This window comes from Ambystoma mexicanum, chromosome 8 (assembly GCF_040938575.1).
Source record: "Ambystoma mexicanum isolate Mex_15411 chromosome 8, UKY_AmexF1_1, whole genome shotgun sequence".
Taxonomy (NCBI): Eukaryota; Metazoa; Chordata; class Amphibia; order Caudata; family Ambystomatidae; genus Ambystoma; species Ambystoma mexicanum.
Window position 1 is genome coordinate 245,514,085 of NC_090929.1, and position 19,442 is coordinate 245,533,526.

The window sequence follows — 19,442 nt, forward strand, 5'->3', positions numbered from 1 at the left end:
AGACAAAGAAGTTTGCATTCCATTTTGCGCAATTGTAACTGTAAATTATCACCCCTTGGTCCCCTGTGAGCTTTCATCAGACCAACGAAACGTAAATCATCAAGATTTGCCATTTGATGTTCCTTTTGCCAATGAATGGCCAAAGGAAGTTTTAAATCTGTGTTCCGTAAACTCAGTAAATGTTCTCTGATACGTATTCGCAGCTGTCTGATGGTACTGCCTATATAGTATCTGATACAGACACATATAATGGCAAACACTACATAGCAGGTTTTACAATTAATGAAGTCTGAAATAACGTTTCATTACCTAAACCATCATTGAATTTGTAGCATTTGTCTAACGCATATTTACATTGGTTACAGTGGCCACATTTGAAGAAATCCCTGTTCAGTTTCTCCGGCGCTCTGTGGACGGAAGGCGAAGTGGTCGGATTGAAGGAGGAGTTGATACCATAGGCATCAAGTTGATTAGCAAATGTAAGTAGACTAAGGGAAATGGCAATGTAACGGGACGAGATTGTGATATTTTGAGTAACAGGAAATCGTGTGTATGATATGATATGATATGGCATTTATAATGAACTTATACACAAGTGTTTCAAGACGTTTCAAGGTGTTTCAAGGCGTGTAGACAAAGATAGCGTGTAGAAATCCCAGTTCAAGGGAATTTCAAACTCCAACGGGAGTAGGGATAAAATAGAGAATATGTGCAGTCAGGATCATGAAAGGTGATGTCTTAAACCCTGTACAGGGTAAAATAAGTAGAAGCAAGAGTAGTATACCCCATATTATAGACGATTGAAAATAAGGGAAAGTGATCACTGGGGTTATTAATGTGTAATGCATGAGAATTGCAAGTATTGTTTGTTATCTGAAGTATTAAGAAATTGACTGAACTGAGAAAAGATGGAAGTAACAGTGTTTAAATTAAGGTGCAGTAAGCGAGTGGCACCAATCAAAAGATAGATTAGTGAAACAAAGGAGGATTGATGGTGTATGCACAAATGTGTTGTTTTAAAACGTTAAAAGGTGGTGATTTGAGTTAAAATATAAGGTTAGTTAACAATATTGTCTGTTTCGACAGTCAATTGTGACTTGTCATTATGGAGGACACTCCTATCATGCACCTTTGTAAAACACTGCCAAAACATGCGCCCATGCAGTATAATTCAGAATGGGTAAAGGGCAAAGCGTATACAATTTACATGCGATGGCCGCAAGGGGGATCGTTGTCGAGAGCGGTATTGTAACAAATGACCGCATACATGCACGCTGCATACACAGGAATTAAATTAGAGAAAGGACTGGGAATTTTAGAACTTTGGAAGATGTATCAAGCGGAAAAAGAGGACCCACCACTGGAAGAATGGATGCTTAATCAGCATAAAGGAGAGGGCATTGAGCCGTCAGCTACTCTTACCTTGCCCAAAAGTACAAATGTAAGTTTAGAAGAGATAGGAGTGTATCCTTTAAATAAGTTGAAGGCAGCAGCGAGGTAACCTGGTACATGAACCCCCTGCTTACAATAGCGACGACAGTCCAGAAGCGAGCAAAAGAAAGGAAGACACTTGCAAGTTTGTACAAGACAAGGAAGAAAGAGGTAATAGGTAGAAGTTATCGAAAGACATAGATCTAGCAATCAAGCGATGGAAGGGAGTAAAGGACAGGGATGACGAGGTAACGCTAGTATATAACGAGGGGTTGGAAGGACAGATATTAATCAAGTTAGATGGGAAAAGCATTGAGAAAGTTAGGCAAAGAGAAGATAAGGATGGGCAAGAAAAGAAGGACAGGGAATGAGAGAAGAGATTGAGGGAGGATGAACAAGGAAGGAAGAGCAGGGAGCAACGGGAACAGATATATAAGGAGGAACAAGAGAAAGATGAAGACCGGGCAGAGGAACAAAGAAAGTATGACAATAGACAAAGAGTGGTAGAAGAAAGGGACAGGAAGGAAAGAAAGAGGGACAAGGAAGAAGCACAAAAATTAAAGGACAAAAGGTTACAGAGAAGGAGCAAAGAAGAGGAATGAAGAAGGAAAGAAGAAGTGGAAAAAAGAGAAGGAGTAAGGAGGGAAGAATAAAGGCAGGAGGAAGAAAAAGATAAAAGATATGTGAGAAAGTTAAGGGAAGTAGATGAAGAAATAGAAAAGAAGAATCAGAGTGATTTGCCCTCTGCTGAAAGTACCACGAGCAAATCATTCGCATGAGAAAGGTGCAAACTACCAAAAGCTTGCACCTTTCTAATGCAAACACACATACATTCTCACACCCACACACACACACAACACACCCATAACACACCCTCCACCCACACCCTTAGTACACCCCCACCCACACCCCCAACATAAACAAACCCCACTTACCTTCATCTTCACGCTGGTTCCCTGCAGCGTCAGTTCCCTTTCAATTCCGTGATCGGGAACTGGCGCTGCAGGATCATTTTCTTTTCTTTTTTTTTTTTAACGGAAGGCTGCAGGGGTGTCCTCTGCAGCCCCCGCTCACTATACTGTAAAGTATAGTGAGCGGGGCGATGCAGGGGACACCCCCGCAGCCCCCATTTCTTTTTTCAATGCTACCACCAAAGGTTCGAACTTTTGGTGTTCGAACCTTTGGTGGTAGCATTTTTTGAACTTTTGGTTCATGCGAACCTTTAGATGTGGGAAAAACATCCTAAACCAGAAAAGAATAGGAGGAGGCGAGGTTTGGAAGCCAGTCTCATCCTAAAGGAAAAAATGAGGCCGAGCACAGAAATGTGATGGGATAGAGTGGGATAGATTCTCTTGATAAAGGTAGTAATGCCATCAGCATCTAGAGTAGTGCTAGAATAAAAAATATATGATGGGGAAGGCATTTGAGAAAGGATTGATAAGGTCTATCAACAATTGAGATGAGGCAGCTAGTATGGAACTTAAGGGAGTGGTAATCGATTCCAGATACTGCGACCACAAATTGAAGAAAATATGCTCATTAGTGAACACCGAGCATTGTCCTTAAGTAGACTAGATTTACACTGTGGAGAGGATGATGGTCATGCTAGTTGGGGTTTAGACATGTCAGATGAGGACAGAGAGTCAGGACATGAAGCAGAAATAGAGGAAGCATGCACCCACCATGGGACGCCAACAGATGGATAAAGAAGTCAGATGGTCAAATCTGGAACAACCTAAATAAAGAACCCCAAATCCCATACCATATCCTGAGTGTCCCTGAGGATGATCCGAAAGTGAGAATAAAGAGGCTCCACCATATGTAAGCAGGTTAAGGCTGCGACCATCAAGAAGGTGAATAGGAACGATTACACCATCCTTAGACAGATGAATAGTGGGATCCAACTATGGGATAGGGTTCACACAGTTCCCCTTGCTAGAGAAGGGGGAGCAAGGCCATAACACATTCCATGGCCACAGATGGATAAGGATAATTTAAAATGCAATCTCCCTAGTTTGACTTCTGGGGCTGGGAAATGAATCTATGCATTAGAGAATTTTCTCTAATAAACCCGCTGGACACAGGAGACATAAAAGGTCTCCTGGTAGCCATTCTTGGGGAGAGGGTAAACAACTTATGGAAGAGGGTGGGGTACTCAAGTGTGACTGCGCAAAATGCAGTGCTTGATAGTTTGCCATTTAATAATTGTAGGGCAGATGTTTGGCAGGCTGTCCAGGTAAATAATACTGATACATCAGACATGGGTGCAATTATGGCCCAACAAATAAAGGAAGATGAAGACCCGATTGCTTATAATCAAGATAATCAAGAGAAATGGCAGCATGAAACTCACGAGCTGTGGGAAAAGATAGTGGCACTATTTTATCATATTTTATGTTAGGGGTTCCTAGAATCAGTACAAAGACAAATGGAAAAAAAAGTGGGGATGGAAGCAAAGCCATGGGCTGAGATACAGTTGACAATAGTACACAAATGTTGTTTATTACAAGAGAAGAACAAAAAGAAAGATGAAAATAGAAAAATGGAGGAAGCCAAATTAGTTCAGAATTTATTTTAAAATTTGCCATAGAAGTGGCAGTATTGACAAGCAGAGAAGGAATGGGAATGCAGGAAGCAATAGGTAAATTACAGGCAAAATATTCATGCCCACAGGATCAAGGTGGGTATGGGTTTGTCCCACGAGGCAGAGGTATGGGTTTTAGGGGAAGAAGAGGTGGATTTCAGAACAACCAACCTGGATTTTAAAACACACACAGTGACAACCAGGGTGCTCATGGAGCATACACTCAGGGAGGTGTTGTGGAAAACTTGTCTCTGCAGGGCGTCAAGCACTGCTGGGCGTGTGGGCATCTGCTGGTCTGCTCTGGGGTGGTCCAGCTGTGATATCTGCTGGCTGCTCTGGAGGTCAGTTGAGGGAATCATGATAAATGAAGGCTGCCGGTGTCACTTTAGCCCCCAACTACCCTCTCGTGCCTTGTTTTCCTTAGATTCTGGATTTTCTCCCCTGGGCTCTCCTCACCTTGTGGTTTTTTGTGAGCAAGTTCTCCATCCTGCTTGCTCTCAGCAGGGGCATGGTTTCTGTATGAACGAAGTTGCTTCACTGGTTCATAGGGCTGTAGAGTCCAAGCCCAGTACTGCTGCGGCAACAACTCTATTTCTCTTGCTTGCCTTGCTCAATGGTGGTAATCTTTTCCTTGTCTCTTGCCATTTCCTTGTCTGATTAAAGCCCTTTTCCTTGTTTGATTAGTGTCCTTTCGCCTTTTGGGTTATGTCCTTTTCCTTGTTTGCTTATGTCCTTTGCTTAATGTCCTTCCCTTCTTTGATTAATGTTCTTTGCTTAATATGTTTTCCCCTTGTTTGATTAATGTTCTTTTCCTTGTTTTTGCAGGTGTCGGCATTAGCTGTGGGGAATATACATGCGCTGAGCTGGCTCCGACGCATGTGACAAGTGCAGCGAGGTTCAATGCTGTCACAGCATTGGTGCATCTAGACACTGCTTCAGTGCTCTAACCTGTGTTTCTTCTCTCCAGGTGCTGGTTGACGGGGCGATGCTGCAGCTGACAGAAGTTCTTTACTGCAAGCCATGACGAGTCTTCAAAGAGCAGACCCCAAAGGGAATGACCTGGTACCCGTAAAGGCCATACTTAGAACGGACAACAGTTTTCCATTTGTCTCCCTTTTTTACTCGCACCAGGTGATATGCCCTCTGAGGTCCAGATTGGTGTAGATCTGGGCATCCTTGACTTGGTCCAATAGTTCTGGAATGAGCTGTAAGGGGTATCGGTTATTAACCGTTATCTGATTCAGCACTCGATAATCAATACAGGTCCTCAGATCCCCCTCCTTCTTAGGTACGAAGAAGAGGGGTGAGGCTGTTGGAGACTTGGATGGGTGGATAAACCAATTTGCCAGATACTGCTCAGGGTACGTTTTCAGGTGGAGGATTTCCTGCTCAGTGAGTGCGTAAATCCTACTGCAGGGAATCTGAGCACCCGGAATAAGGTCAATTTGGCAGTCATAGGGCCTGTGTGGGGGGAGTGTCTTTGCCTGTTCCTTTCGGAAAACATCCTGATAATCGATGTACTCCGGTGGAAAAGTACCTTTTAGACGCAGCACCGCTCCTCCTCTCGGGATAGTCTTCACCTGTCCTCCCCCACTCTGTAGCAAGAATGCAAGCACACTTGTTGGAGAAGGTTAGACTTCTTGTGCGCCAATCGATTTGAGGGTTATGGGCCTTCAGCCAAGGTATCCTCAAAATCATCCAGACTTGAGGAGCACTGATGAGGTCGAAGTCAATGGGGGTAATTCCGAGGTTGGTGCTAAGGGAAAAACGATGCCGGTAAAGGAATACCGGCATTGATTACCGCTACAGGATATTCTGACCTACCAGACCACTATTAATGGCATCGTAAACACGGCATCGCCAACCTACCATTAAATGCCCTGAGCAGTGTTCCCAACTGCCACAGGTGCACACAATCAGCACAGGTGGAGGCAATGGAGTCTGGCCCAGTACAAAAGGAGCACACCCACACACCACACCCCCTCACACACCAAGATGATTCCAATAGTAGTAGCATTAATGGAGCTGGAGGACTTGCTTGCATTGCCACAACATCAACAACAACAACAGCAGCCACTACAGAGGAGAGGCAGGAGGAGAAGGAGGGTGAGACAGGCCCAGCATGCCCCACCAGTGCAGCCACCGTTACCACGCCGGCAGCCCCCAATCCCTTGCATCAGAGCCAGTCCTTTCAACCTAACTCCAGAGCAGATCCACACCCTGTACCGTCTGGACCGGGACACCATCACCACCATAGTGGACCTGATACACAACGACATAGTGAGCCTCATTGAAATACGCAACGCCATCCCCCCTCTACTGAAGGTAGTGTCTGTGCTCCACTTCCTTGCAACAGGCACCTACAAGCACACAGTGGGGCACATGCATGGCATATCTCAACCCTTTTTTTCCAGGATATTGAACCACGTGCTGGATGCCCTCCTCAAGCACACAAGGGACTACATATCCCTACCACAGACTCCCCAGGAGATATTTGATACATAAGTTGCCTTCCATGCACTGGCAGACATGCTAAATTGTGTAGGTGCCCTCGACTGCACCCACGTGGAGTTGGTGGTCCCGCATGCCATGGAGGCGGTGTACTACAACCGAAAGCAATACCACTCCATCAATGTGCAGATGGTATGCGATGCAAGCAAGATCATAACACATTGTTGTGCCCCATAACCAGGATCGACTCATGACTCTTTGGTCCTGCGGAACTCCACGCTACCATGCTTCATGGAGCGACATGCTGGACGACGTGCCTGGCTGCTTGATAAGTAGCAGGACTGGCACATGGCATTGAAAAGGGGGGAGAGATGCACACACCACCATGCTGCCAATGTCGATGTGACTGCACAATGTGCAAATCACCAAACATTGTGCCCAAAACCATCACAAATCGAACAAGACACACACATCCCATATGAATGAAGTAAGATCGACACCTATCACGACATGACTAACAGGAAACCACCCCACATCCCACAACACGTGCACCACCAATCAGCGACCCTCACCATCCGTAACGCCATCCTGCACCATGCAGTGCATAGGCACCATGTTGCTGTCTCCAGCATATCACCACACAGGACAAGCATCCCTGGGAGTGCATCACACTGAACCTACTAGGGAATCCACTGTCCGGCACAGGGCCGGCACACTCATAGGAGTGCTGCATGTCACCATGTCAATGATCAATGCTGATTGCCCAATATTGCACAGACTACTGCCAACGCTCCGCTCCCCCTAAGTAAATCTCACAGGACACAACACCTCACTAATTTGACACTAACACAGCTGTATGCATAACAATGCATGAGCAACAAGATGGCAGTGCACACTATGTATCATCTTGAAGATGCAACCCACACCATTAGACCAAGGCACAGGACACATGGAGGGACAGAAAATGGCATCAATGCATCCAGGGACATGTGCATGAGGGCAACCTGCTGGCATGTGTGACTAGTACAGCTGTCCCTCATGATTCCCCTGATATTTACCTTCATTTTCCTCTCATACAGGTGATAGTGGCTATCCCTTGAATCTGTGGCTCCTCACCCCTGTCCGAAAACCACAGAACAGGCATGGGGAGGACTACAATTGTTCCCATACCCATACCTGTGTGGTCATCGAGCAGACCTTTGGCCTGTTGAAGGCACGATTTCTCTGCCTCAGCCGGTCGGGTGGGGCACTCCTCCACAGGCATGAGAAGGTGGCCAATATCATCATGGTATGTGTAATGCTGCACAATATGTGCATCTGCTGCTACGTGCGCCTGCCCCCTGACATTGGACTGCTACCACCTGATGAAGATGAAGGGGAAGATGAAGATGTGGCAGGACATCATCACGGTGCCGATGCACAGGAGGGACGTGCTGTGCACCAGTCAGTGATTGCACAATATTTCTGACACACATGTCAGCAGAGGGTGACATGATGGTTGGACAGAGGGCACTGGGTGTGTGGGTACATGTACACTATGCACTGTAAATGATTAAATGACACATGCGCATTGATGAATGTCCACTCAGGTCTTCTTTTTCAAACAACTGGTGTATTGAATGTAACAATATAAACGTAAGTGACAAAACCCTCAACCACCCTAATCCTCCGCCCTCCCCCCACAACTTCCCCACACACCCTCACTGCCCTCCCCCTCCGCCCACAACTCCCCCACACACCCTCACCCTCCTCCCCCTGACCCCACAACTCCCCCACAAACCTTCACCTGTGGAGCGGGCTCGTTTGGGTGGAACTGCAGGACGACGGTGTGGCCTCCGGCTGAGGTTGTGGGGCAGGATGACCTGCCTCCAAGGCATCCGTATGTGCCCTAGTACCTGCCTGAAGGCGAGACCTCCTCGCAGAGGCGGCTGGTGTTGTCCGTAATGGACCGGCCTAGTGCAGCTAACTCTGTACGCCACTCCTCTCTGGCCTGACGATTGTCCTGTACAAACTCACGAATGAGTGCAATGAGCAGGTCAGTCTGCTGCGGCCCTGCGATTGCACCTGTGGATGTGCTGGGAACCTGGGTGTCATGCCCAGCCTGCTCATCCTCCTCAACACTGAAAACTGGACTGAGATGTCTCTGGGTGTGGTCATGGCCAGACTGCTCTGGGGTGGTGGCGTTCCCGGTATGGATCGATGATACTTGGGGGGATGCAATTTGGGTTGGGGTATGGACCACATCCATAATGTCGTCCTCCATGGTGCCCCAGATGTCCTCCTGGCTGTCATCCACTGTGAGGGGTGCCGTGCTGCCACCTCCCCAGCCACACTAGACTCCTCCAAATGGGGTGTCTCACAGGAGTCTCTAGGCAGGACAGTGGGTGGGGGTGGTGGTGGTGCTCTGCCCTCCATGGGCCTTGGTGGTACAGGTGCAATGTGTACCTGCGGTGGCTTGGTTGCTGGGACACGGCACCCACGGGCTTGTCCCCTGGAGGTTGACGGCCGGTTGCTGTCCTCCTGGGACCTCTTCCTGGGTGTGGCCTGTGCAGGGCTGGCGTCCTACTCATCGCTGTCATGGTCACTGCCTTTGGGGGTGGAAGAGAGGGACAGCATGAGTGATGTTTTGATAGGCATCATACATACATTGGGTCAATTGCTCATCCACACAATTATGGGTATAAGGCATTTGTGTTGGGAAGGGCATGTCATTTCATACATGGGTGGTTAATGCAGGCATATGTCGGCGTCACTCATGTTGGCCAGGAACAGTGCTGTCTGACATGCATACTATTTTGGTCATGCATGCTGTGTGCCTCGTGGAATTTCCTACTTTGTGAGGTATGTGTCATGTACGATATTGCCTTGCAGAAGGTATCAGCATGTGTCTCTGATGCTCGGCCTACTTTACAGGGAGTCTGTGTGTGTGGCCAACGATGCCGTGACTCTTTGTACTGACATTGGTGTTGACTTTCATCAAATTTGGCATAGCAGTGTTTACTTTGGACACTCACCTCCATCGCCAGATGTAGTGGCGCCACACTCCATCTCGCCTACGCCTTCATTGATTCCGTCCCAATCATGCTTGCGCATGTGTCCTCCCATGGGGTGAGCTTTATGGGTGAACTAGGTCCTCCTCCAGTTTCCATGGCCTGGCTGCGATTGACAGATAATATGTTGCACACCCTTAGGCGCAGCTCGTCCCATCGCTTACGGCAGTCTTTCACTGTGCGGCGTGTGTTGCCCACTGCACTAACCTTCTGGGCAACAAGTGCCCAGATCTCTTTTTTACGTACACTGCCTCTCTCCTCATGTTGCTGGAGAAGACTGTGCCTGCATGCTCGTGCAAAGTGTCCACAAGCATCTGGAGCTCGTCCTGATTAAATCTTACCTTTCGGAGGTGGGCATATCCCTTCTTCAGGGTCTTCGGCATTCTTGTCTTGTAGGAGGAAGTTTTCTGACGATCAGCAGTGTCCCAGGGGTCCTGTGTGCTGAGGATGGCAATGGATTGTGTTTTTAAAGATGGCCGCCGTGCCTCTTCCCGTTCCTGTGCGATGACGCTATTTCTGGTTCCGATTATTAGCGGTGACTGTCAATAGCGGTGTCCGCTAATTACGGTCACCGCTATTTACGGTCACCACTAATGACGCATTGAAATATGTCGCTAGTGTTATCTGTGCTTACCTTGATGCCGGTAAGGGCTTTTGAGAGCCTTTTGAGGCATGGCGCTAGCTACCTTACCGGCATGGCGCTGTAAGAGGATTCAATTCAGCACTACAGCTAAGTTAACGCCTAGTCTAGAATACTGAATGAAAACCCTTATTGATATATCTTTAGGTCCAGTTCATGCGTTCTGGATGACTACCCCTATATAACACCCCTCTCTTGGAATCCCCCTGACCCCACTGAGCCAAGAAGTAGTTCTGTTTTGCAAGTTTAAAAGGTTTATTTGATAATTTAAACAATAGATATATATATGACACTTTATAATAAATTAATAATTGAATAGCACACTTAATCTGATATGATAAAGATCAACAACGGAGAATCTGGCACTAGCACACTTCTTTATAATTACTAAGGAGTTGAGATGAAATGGATAAGGTAGCACACTGGTAAATAGGTACAAAAGTATAATGTGGTAGAGAATGCTTTATAAGGTTCAAGGAAATGCAAGGTTGAATGAATGAAATGCAGTATAGAAAACAACTTGATATGATTTCAGCAAAACAATGTAATCACTTTTCTCTGGCAATCCCCTTCCCCCCTTGATGCAAGGCAAGGAAATGGAAGGAAGCACACAGTTCTCAGAAATGCAATCAACTGTAATTCAGTTCAATCCAGCAAGCTTAGACTACATAAGTTTGAAAACACAGGCCCAAATTGCTTTGATATGTGCTGGCAATGGATGAGAAATATGCTGGAAATGCTTTTTAATTCCCTTTCAGAGGTTCAGGGTGAGTGGTATCTAGTTAATATTAGTCCAGGCTCACACTAGCAATGATGCAGGGATAGTTAGCAGGTTAAACGAATTTCTGGCAAATGGAAGGCAAGCAGCAGCAGTTTTTACATGTGAAGAAATTTGCAAATCGCGGCAAAATTCGCGGATGCGTGTTCCGCGATTGCGGTAAAACTATAAGGGGTAGGAATGTGGTTCTAGGTTCGTGGGAAAGCCACGATTCTAACCTTTCAGATGAAAGTTATTGCAAGTCTCTAGCACAAACGGTTGCGGAGATATGAACGATTGAATAAAGGTCGTTTTTCAGATTTGAAATTTTAAACGCACACTTTTTCAGCTTTAAAAATGATGGCAGGATAACACAATTGCTAAGCTGCAGTTCTACTTAGGTTAAAAATGGATTGAATTATATTATTTTAACTAGGAGATTGGTTCTGCACAGTTTTCTAGGTACTCACACTATATTCTTGAGTGAAATGGGCCTCGCCATGGATCTGGTCAGGGTTTTGGACTGGGCTCGGATCTCTCTCTGGGCACAGCACTGCTTTCTCTCTGGGTACAGCACTGCTTTCTCCCTCTGGTCTGGTCTCTAGTTCTGGATAGATTGAAGTCTCTAGTTTGGCTCTCTGGAGGTTTGATGGAGGTAAAGTCTGGATTTTTCCGGCAGAGTGCGTTGCAGCAAATGGAATTGAAGGTCCCTATCTGTCCTGACTCTCTGCTTTTATGTGTTTTTGAGAGTGGGTGTGTGTGTTGCATCACTAGACTTGCCCCTCTCACTTGTCATTGGTCCAGCTTTCATTCCTCCCCTTGATTGGGGAATGAACTGTGAGTCAGAGTGATGTCATTTTATGGCTTGCCAAGAGGGCACTCCCCTGTCAGATTGCACACATTCTATATTTGATAATAAAAGACATATTTCACAGTTACACAGTTGCTTGAAATTACATATACATGGGGTGGCTGAATTTAGCCATGTCTCTGTCCAAATCTGCTGTTTCTAGGAGCTTGCATTCAAAAATGGCAACTTCTAGCACTTTTTCATGTGCTGAACAACATTGGATCTTCATTAAATTTTATACAACTGTTCCTCACATATCTACCCACATACCAATGCATTTTCGTTTGTCTAGCTGAAACAGGGAGTCTGTAATATTAATAAACAATGGGGTTTTGCCCCAGAACATCACACAAATTCGAGTTTGGGCTTGAATGAAAGGTACATTTTTTAAAGTAAGGCTCTCAAAGTTATACATTTCTGTCATTTGATTACAAAGAGTTATCAGTGTTTTTGTAAAATATATATTTTACTTTCAATTCAGTCCTCAGAGTGTTGAAGTCCGCCTCCAAGACTTGGGTGGGTCAGTCCTCTGGGCAGGCAGGGCTTTGTTGACATTAAACAGTCAAAATCAACATATTCCTTTCAGAGGAAAGGGGCCATTGTGTGGTCTCTGGGAAGCTCCCAGCCAGTCTGCCTTCTATCAATCAAGAGGTCATGTGAGATTCTAACTCCTGGTGTGAGCTCTGGAGGTGAGAGGGTTTCCCAGGCTTCAGGCCTCTGGGAACAGCATGTGGCTAATTTTTAATTAAAATGCAGCCTTTGAAGTCAGCTAAGTCAAATCCCTTTGTCAGCTACTGCACTCAGTTCTCCTGTCAGAGTTTAGACCGCCAGCGCCCCCTTGAGGATTTTGTTGGTACTGCATGCAATTTTGGGATTTTCTTGGATTAATGCATTCTAAACAGGAATGGTTCTTACATGGTAGTAAATCCTTGCTTAACATTGTTTTGATGGGGCTCCTTACAGTAAAATGGTTATGTGGAACCCCACAAAAGGGTTGAATCTTTAAAGTGGTCCAATGAGTCACGATTTCAGCAACTTTTTGACATCAGTAACAGTGGATTTTGTTAACAAAGACCTTTCTTTACACTGGTGGGTGGCAAGTTAGGTAACCATTTTGGTGTGCGCACAACTGCGCAGCTCTCCTGGATTCTGGGATGAAATGATGGGCGGCGACAGCGCATCCCCATCTTTACGCACTCCAATGATTTATTTTTGTTCTGGGGTAAAATGATGGGCAGCGACAGCTTAATCCCCATATTTACCCCGTCTAATGATTCCACATGGGTCAAAACCCTCCACAAACCCCCCCGCCCGACTGCGCTTTGACTTGAGTCGAGGGGGAGTCGGTTGCAAGGGAGGTTTTGAACCCTGGCGCTGGTATGTCCACATTATCTTCTTCCAATTCTGTAGATGGCACAGTTCAGCATCTTCCTCTCCATCCGGTCAGATCGATCAGTTCTCCTCGCCGGTCCTGATGGGAAGATTGGGCGGTACCCCGGGCCCGTTGCGTCTCTGCTCCCGGTCTCCGGATCGTCCTCCTTGGCCCGTCTCCCGGTTTTCTTTCTCCTAGGACGACAAAGGAAGAGCGGCAATACCTACTCATAGACGTCTTTCCACCACTGTAGAGATAGTGGGGCGGCATATGCATTTCATCATAACGAAACATTACATTCTTATTTTGATAAAAAACAGTATAACTAAGAGACAGTTTCATGCAAATCACAATATTTTAGAGACTAGATGTGGTATGTTTTATGATTGGAACTGAATTAGTCTGAGACAGTACCCGCTAGGATTCCAGAGGATTCCTCCAGTTGTTGCAGAGTGTGCCTGGGATGGCAACATTTCAACTGGTTTATGTGGACCCACTTGTCTTCCCCCTCTGCCGAACCGCCTTTGGGGATGCGGATCTTGTAGGCCACAGGGGAGATCTTATCGACGATCTCAAAGGGTCCCTTCCATGTAGGCAAAAATTTGCGCTGCTTGGCCTGGTTCCTTTGGAAGTTGTATAGATAGACCCGGTCTCCCACCTGATATTCCTTCCTGGAAGTTTTCAGGTCATAATGGGTCTTCATGCTATCAGCTGATCTTTCTAGATTCCGCTGAGCATAAGCAAAAGCATGTTGAAGGTGTTTCCTTAAATTCTCTACATACTCATGAGTAGTGGAGGCATTTATCAGTGTCTGCTCTTGGGTTCTGTAGAGCAAATGCTGCGGAAGCACCATCTTGCGCCCAGTCATCAACTCAAATGGTGACATTTTGGTTGCAGATGAAGGGGTAGATCTGATGGCCATTAGGACCAGAGGTAATCGGATATCCCAACTTGGCCCAGAATCTGCCACAAACTTCTTTAATATGCTCACAATTGTCCGGTTATATCTCTCTACTGCCCCAGAAGAAGCTGGCCGATAAGCAATATGCAACTTCCTTTTGACCCCCAGTATCTCCCACATCTTTGTCATTACTTCACTGGTGAAGTGGCTACCTCTGTCTGACTCAATCCTTTGAGGTAGACCAAAACGGGAAAAGATGTGGTTAATCATCAAGGCAGCTGCAGTTTCTGCCTAGCAATTTGGGGCTGGGAGACATTCCACCCACTTGGTAAACAAGCATGTGACGGTCAACATGTACTTATTCCCCCTAGCCGAGCGAACCACGGGGCCTACAAAGTCGATTTGTAAATCTGACCATGGCAGTGTCATTCCCCTCTTTTGTAAAGGTGCCCGGTGCGTGAGGGATGATGGCTGAAATTGTGCACACACAAGACACCCCTTCAAGTATTGGTTGAGGTCCTGGCCCATGTGTGGCCAGTATGCAACCTCTCTTAAGATTTCCAATGTTGTGTGAAACCCCCTATGACCGGCGGTGGCCGCATCATGGGCGTGACTTAACATCAGGCTTCGGAATGAGGTAGGAACCACCCACTGGTCGTGGCCAGCTTTGGATTTCCTTACCAACAAACCGTCTTGGATCCGGAACATTTTTGGACATTTCATCAACACTCTTAGGTCCTCTTTCCCAATGTAATCGGTATCCGTCAGGGGAAAGTTCTCAGGGTCCTCAAGGTACTGGTAAAATTTACCAATTATTGGATCCCCCTTCTGAGCAGTAATCAAATCAGCATCAGGGGTCTCCTTACTCCATTGTGCAATTGAAAGGTCGTTGTGAGCATTTGTCTGGGACCTAGTGATGGCAGTGACCTGGATTTCCCCCAACAGGGACTCAATCTCAATTAGATCCCCTTGGATGGCCCCGGTTTTGGCCAGCTGATCAGCTAAGTCATTTCCAGTTTTGTCTGGTCCCTCTACTTTGGAATGACCCTTGATCTTTTTCCAGTAGATGGTCATCCCATTCGAGGTGACCAGATCATCAATGTTTTGGATCAACTTCCCATGTTTCAAGGGTTTGTTGTTAGCACATAACATGCCTCTGGTTTTCCAATTAACCAGGTGCTCCACGAACCCGTTCCGTACATAATCCGAATCTGTGATTATGACCAGTTCGTGGAGTTGATGCTGGACAGCAGTGAGGATGGCCTGATGCACAGCCATCAATTCTGCCACCTGACTACTTCGGGGACCAATTTTGTATCCAGCGGAGGGTTCTGGGGACTCATTCACCCATGCATTCCCTACGCCGGCCACCAGTTCTTTCTCCCCGTCGTTGTCAACATGGTAAGAGCATCCATCCACATAGACAGTGGGCATTCCCTCACACTTGTCTTCTTCAATGACTTTGTGTGGGGAATTAAGGTATGCCTCCATGTTGTCCTTTATTTTTAGACTTTCGTCCTCGAGACAGTTTTCTCTGGCACAATCATGCAAGTCAGCCAGACCTTGCGCGAGGGGACTCTTCTTGTTTTGGCCATATCGGACCTCCACAGGAAAGCCTTGCATTGACAGAATCCAGGAAGTAATTCGGGAATTACTCACATTTCCGGCCCGGATTCTGTCACTTTGGAGATATTGCAGAGGCTGGTGTGGAGTCTCCACTATTTTTTTTTTAAAACGTATTTTATTGGTTTTGATAGAAAAAAGAAAAAGAAAACGTGCAATACAACAAGAAATCAACATTGGTTTGAACTGGGGAGGAGACGGTGAGGGGGAAACAAGGGGGGGGGAACAAACAAATCAACAACAGTCTTCATGTTGTAGCAAACTTACAGTGGACGGGTGGGTTAGGGGCAATGACCCAAAGTTTCAGGAAGCAAGAGGGGTCAAACACAGGGGTGGTTCCACCAATGCCGGCATCCGAGCAGTGTCAATGCAGTGGTGTGGGACTTCAGGGGGGTTTGTAGTCAGCGCTGAAGCGTATGTCTCTGAGGAGGGCCTTCCATGATTCCAAAGTGCCACCTTCGGTTTCGCCACTGTTCGTGATTCCTTCCTGCCAGGCCCTGGTTTCAGCTGTTGTCCATCTCTCGAGTTCTTTGAGCCATCTCTCTTGCCTGGGGCCCGACGGCGTCTTCCAGGCCATCGCTATTGTTCTTTTAGCCAGGATACATGAGATGTCCATTAATTTAACAGCGTGCTTGGATTTGCTAGGTCTGGGGTAGGTCCCCAGGAGGCACTCGCCAGGAGTCCATTCGTATCTTGTCATTCCGGCGTCCATGCAGGTCTGTTTGGCCTTGGACCACAGTGCCATCGCCTTGGTGCAGGTCCAGAACATGTGAATCACATCTGCTTTATCATTCCCGCACCAGGGGCATGCAGGGGAGGATGTCTTATTGAAGGAGGCAACCCTATGTGGGGTCATGTATGTCCTGTAAAGAACGTTCAATTGGATCTGGCCAAACCTGGTGTTCCTGGATACTTTTTTGGGAAATATCAGCGCTCTTTCCCATTCTTTATCTGAAATCGGGGTCTCAAGGTCCGCCTCCCATTTTGTCCTCAGATCTTCGCATTTAGGGTTGGTTTTATCACATAGTCTGCTGTAAAGCCTGGAGACAGGTCTCCAGCCGTCCGAGAGGTCATGCATCTCTTGTAGCAGAGGGTCAGGGGAGGGCTCCTCCGGCCATCCGGTCCATTGTTTCTTAGCAGTTTGTTTGAGGCGATGGTACCAGAGGAACTGGCCCGGGGGAATTCCATCGGCAGCCTTAAGAGATTCGAAATCCCTGAATTCTCCCTCCTCATACATGTCGCTCCATGTGTAAATGCCGGCCTCTTCCCACCTCCTTGCCGTAGAGATGTCTGCAGCCGTTCGACAGGTGTCTGCTAGGATGGGATTGTCCGGAGAGTATGGGTGTCGTATTCGCCTGATGCAGCAGGACCTGGCCCATATCTTTCTTCCCAGGTCAATCACCATGGAGGGGACCGGGGGTTGCCATGTAGGGTGCCATAGGATCTCCTTGGGGATCACATTGTCCGAGGGTTGCCTCAGCAGTTCGGTCTCTGCTGAAGGCTCATCCGAGAGCCATCTCGTTATGTGACTCAGCTGGGCAGCCAGGTAGTACAACTGGAGATCCGGTAACTTTATTCCGCCTTCTTTGTGTGGGAGAGAGAGGACGGACAGCGACAGTTTATGCCTGTGTGGGCCCCAAAGGAAGTCCCTGATGATGGCCTCCAGCTTCTTGAAGAAGGACGGTCTAATGTAATGGCAAATGTTTACGAAGAAATACAGGAATCGGGGGAGTACGATCATCTTGACAATCGCTGCCCTGCCCACCATGGCCAATGGGAGCTTGGACCAAAACTTTATAGAACTTCGGAGACTCGTGATGGCGGCCTCGGTGTTGTGTTCATGCATGAGTAGCGGGGTGTGGCTTATGTTGATCCCCAAATAACGGAACTGGACCAGTTGCCAGCTTATTCCTATCTCTGGGAGATTGTTTTCCGGAATGTTGCGTAAGCCCGCCAAGGGGAAGGCAGAGGACTTATTCCTACTAAAGCGGATCCCTGAGTACTTCGCATAGTTGTCCAGTATCTCCAACGCGGTTGGCGCGTTAACTTCGGGGGAGCTTAGGTAAAGAAGGACGTCGTCTGCATACAAGGATATTATGTGGTGTGCATTGCCCACCTTAATGCCAGCATCGAAAAGCTGCTGCCTGAAGTATAATGCAATCGGTTCCAGGCCCAGTATGTACAGCATGGGTGATAACGGGCAGCCCTGCCTTGTTCCCCTTTGTATATCCCAAGCCGCTGAAACCACTCTTCCCGTTCTTACTCTCGCCGTCGGGGAATTGTAGAGGACCTCAACCCACCTGATGAAGCCCCCTCCAAAGCCAAATCTTCTCAGGACCTCCCTGATCCACTCCCAGTATATGGAGTCGAAGGCCTTGATGGCGTCGAGCGACAACACCGCCAGGTCCTCGTCCCTGTCATATGTTTCGGCCATTACATGCTGCAACCTCCGGAGGTTAGCAGTGGTGTTGCGCCCAGGAACGAATCCGTTCTGATCTTCGTGAACGATGGAACCCACCACCCTGGCTAGCTTGCGGGCCAATATGGATGTGAGGATCTTGGCATCGTAGTTTAGCATAGCCAGAGGGCGATAGGACTCACAGTCGGTGGGCGATTTGTGTGGCTTGAGCATGGGGACTATTATGGTTTCCTTCATGGTGTTGGGGAGAATCCCATCCGTGTGTGCCTCCTGGTAGACCTCGTGGAGAACTGGGGCAAGGATGGACTCATACGCTTTATAGAACTCAGGTGGGAGGCCGTCACTGCCAGGGGCTTTGTTGTTGGAGAGGGACCTGATTGCCCCTTGAACGTCCTCAAGAGTGATCTCGGTTTCCAGCTCCTCTCTCTGCTCGAGCGAAATGTGGGGAAGTTCTATCTCCTCGAGTGTGTCTATGATGTCTGCAGCAGGAATCTGGGTCTTGTGGGTATACAGTTCTGTGTAGAATTTAGCAAAGGCTTCATTGATCCCTAGCTGAGTCGAGTGGGATGACCCATTAGCGTCCCGTATCTCCACTGGGAGATGTTTGGGGTGTTCCCGTTTGCAGAGCCATGCTAGTAGTCTTCCCGGTTTGTCCGATTCTTTATGAGATCTGGCGGTGTGCGTGGCGAAATCAAATTTTTCCAGTCTTTCCCATGCCTGCTGACATGCTGTGCGGGCTTCCTTCAGCTTGGTCTCTGTCTCCATAGAGTTGTCGCATGTGGACTCCAGTCGGGAGATCTCAGCTTCCTGTGCTTCCAGGGTTCTCCGCAACTGCCTGCGAGTTCCGCCGGCTCTCGATATGATTTCGCCTCTGGTCACCACCTTCATTGCTTCCCATAATGTGCCCCAGGAGGGGACCGAACCGATGTTGTTCTCCAAGTATTCTTCCAATTTTTCGGCAAGGGTTTCCCTGAACTCGAGGTCCGCAAGTGCCGCGGTCGGCATCCTCCACATGGGGATCGGGGGTCTGGGGCCTCTCATTTGCCATAACATGGTCAGTGGGGAGTGGTCGGAGATCGTCCGCCCCAGGTATTCTGTGGTTGCTATGTGTGGGGTAAGTTCCTTATTGATGAACAGATAGTCAATTCTTGTGTGAACTCCGTGTGGAGCTGAGTAGTGGGAGTAGGACCTGTCGGTCGGATGGTGTTCCCTCCAGATGTCCACTAAGTTGAGTTGCTCCAGAGTTTCCCTCAAGGCACCGGATGTGAGGCTGCTCGGGCGTGGGGGGGGCAGCGATCTGTCTGCACTCGTGTCAGCAACACAGTTGAAGTCCCCTCCCCATATGAAGGTGCGGTCCCGGTACC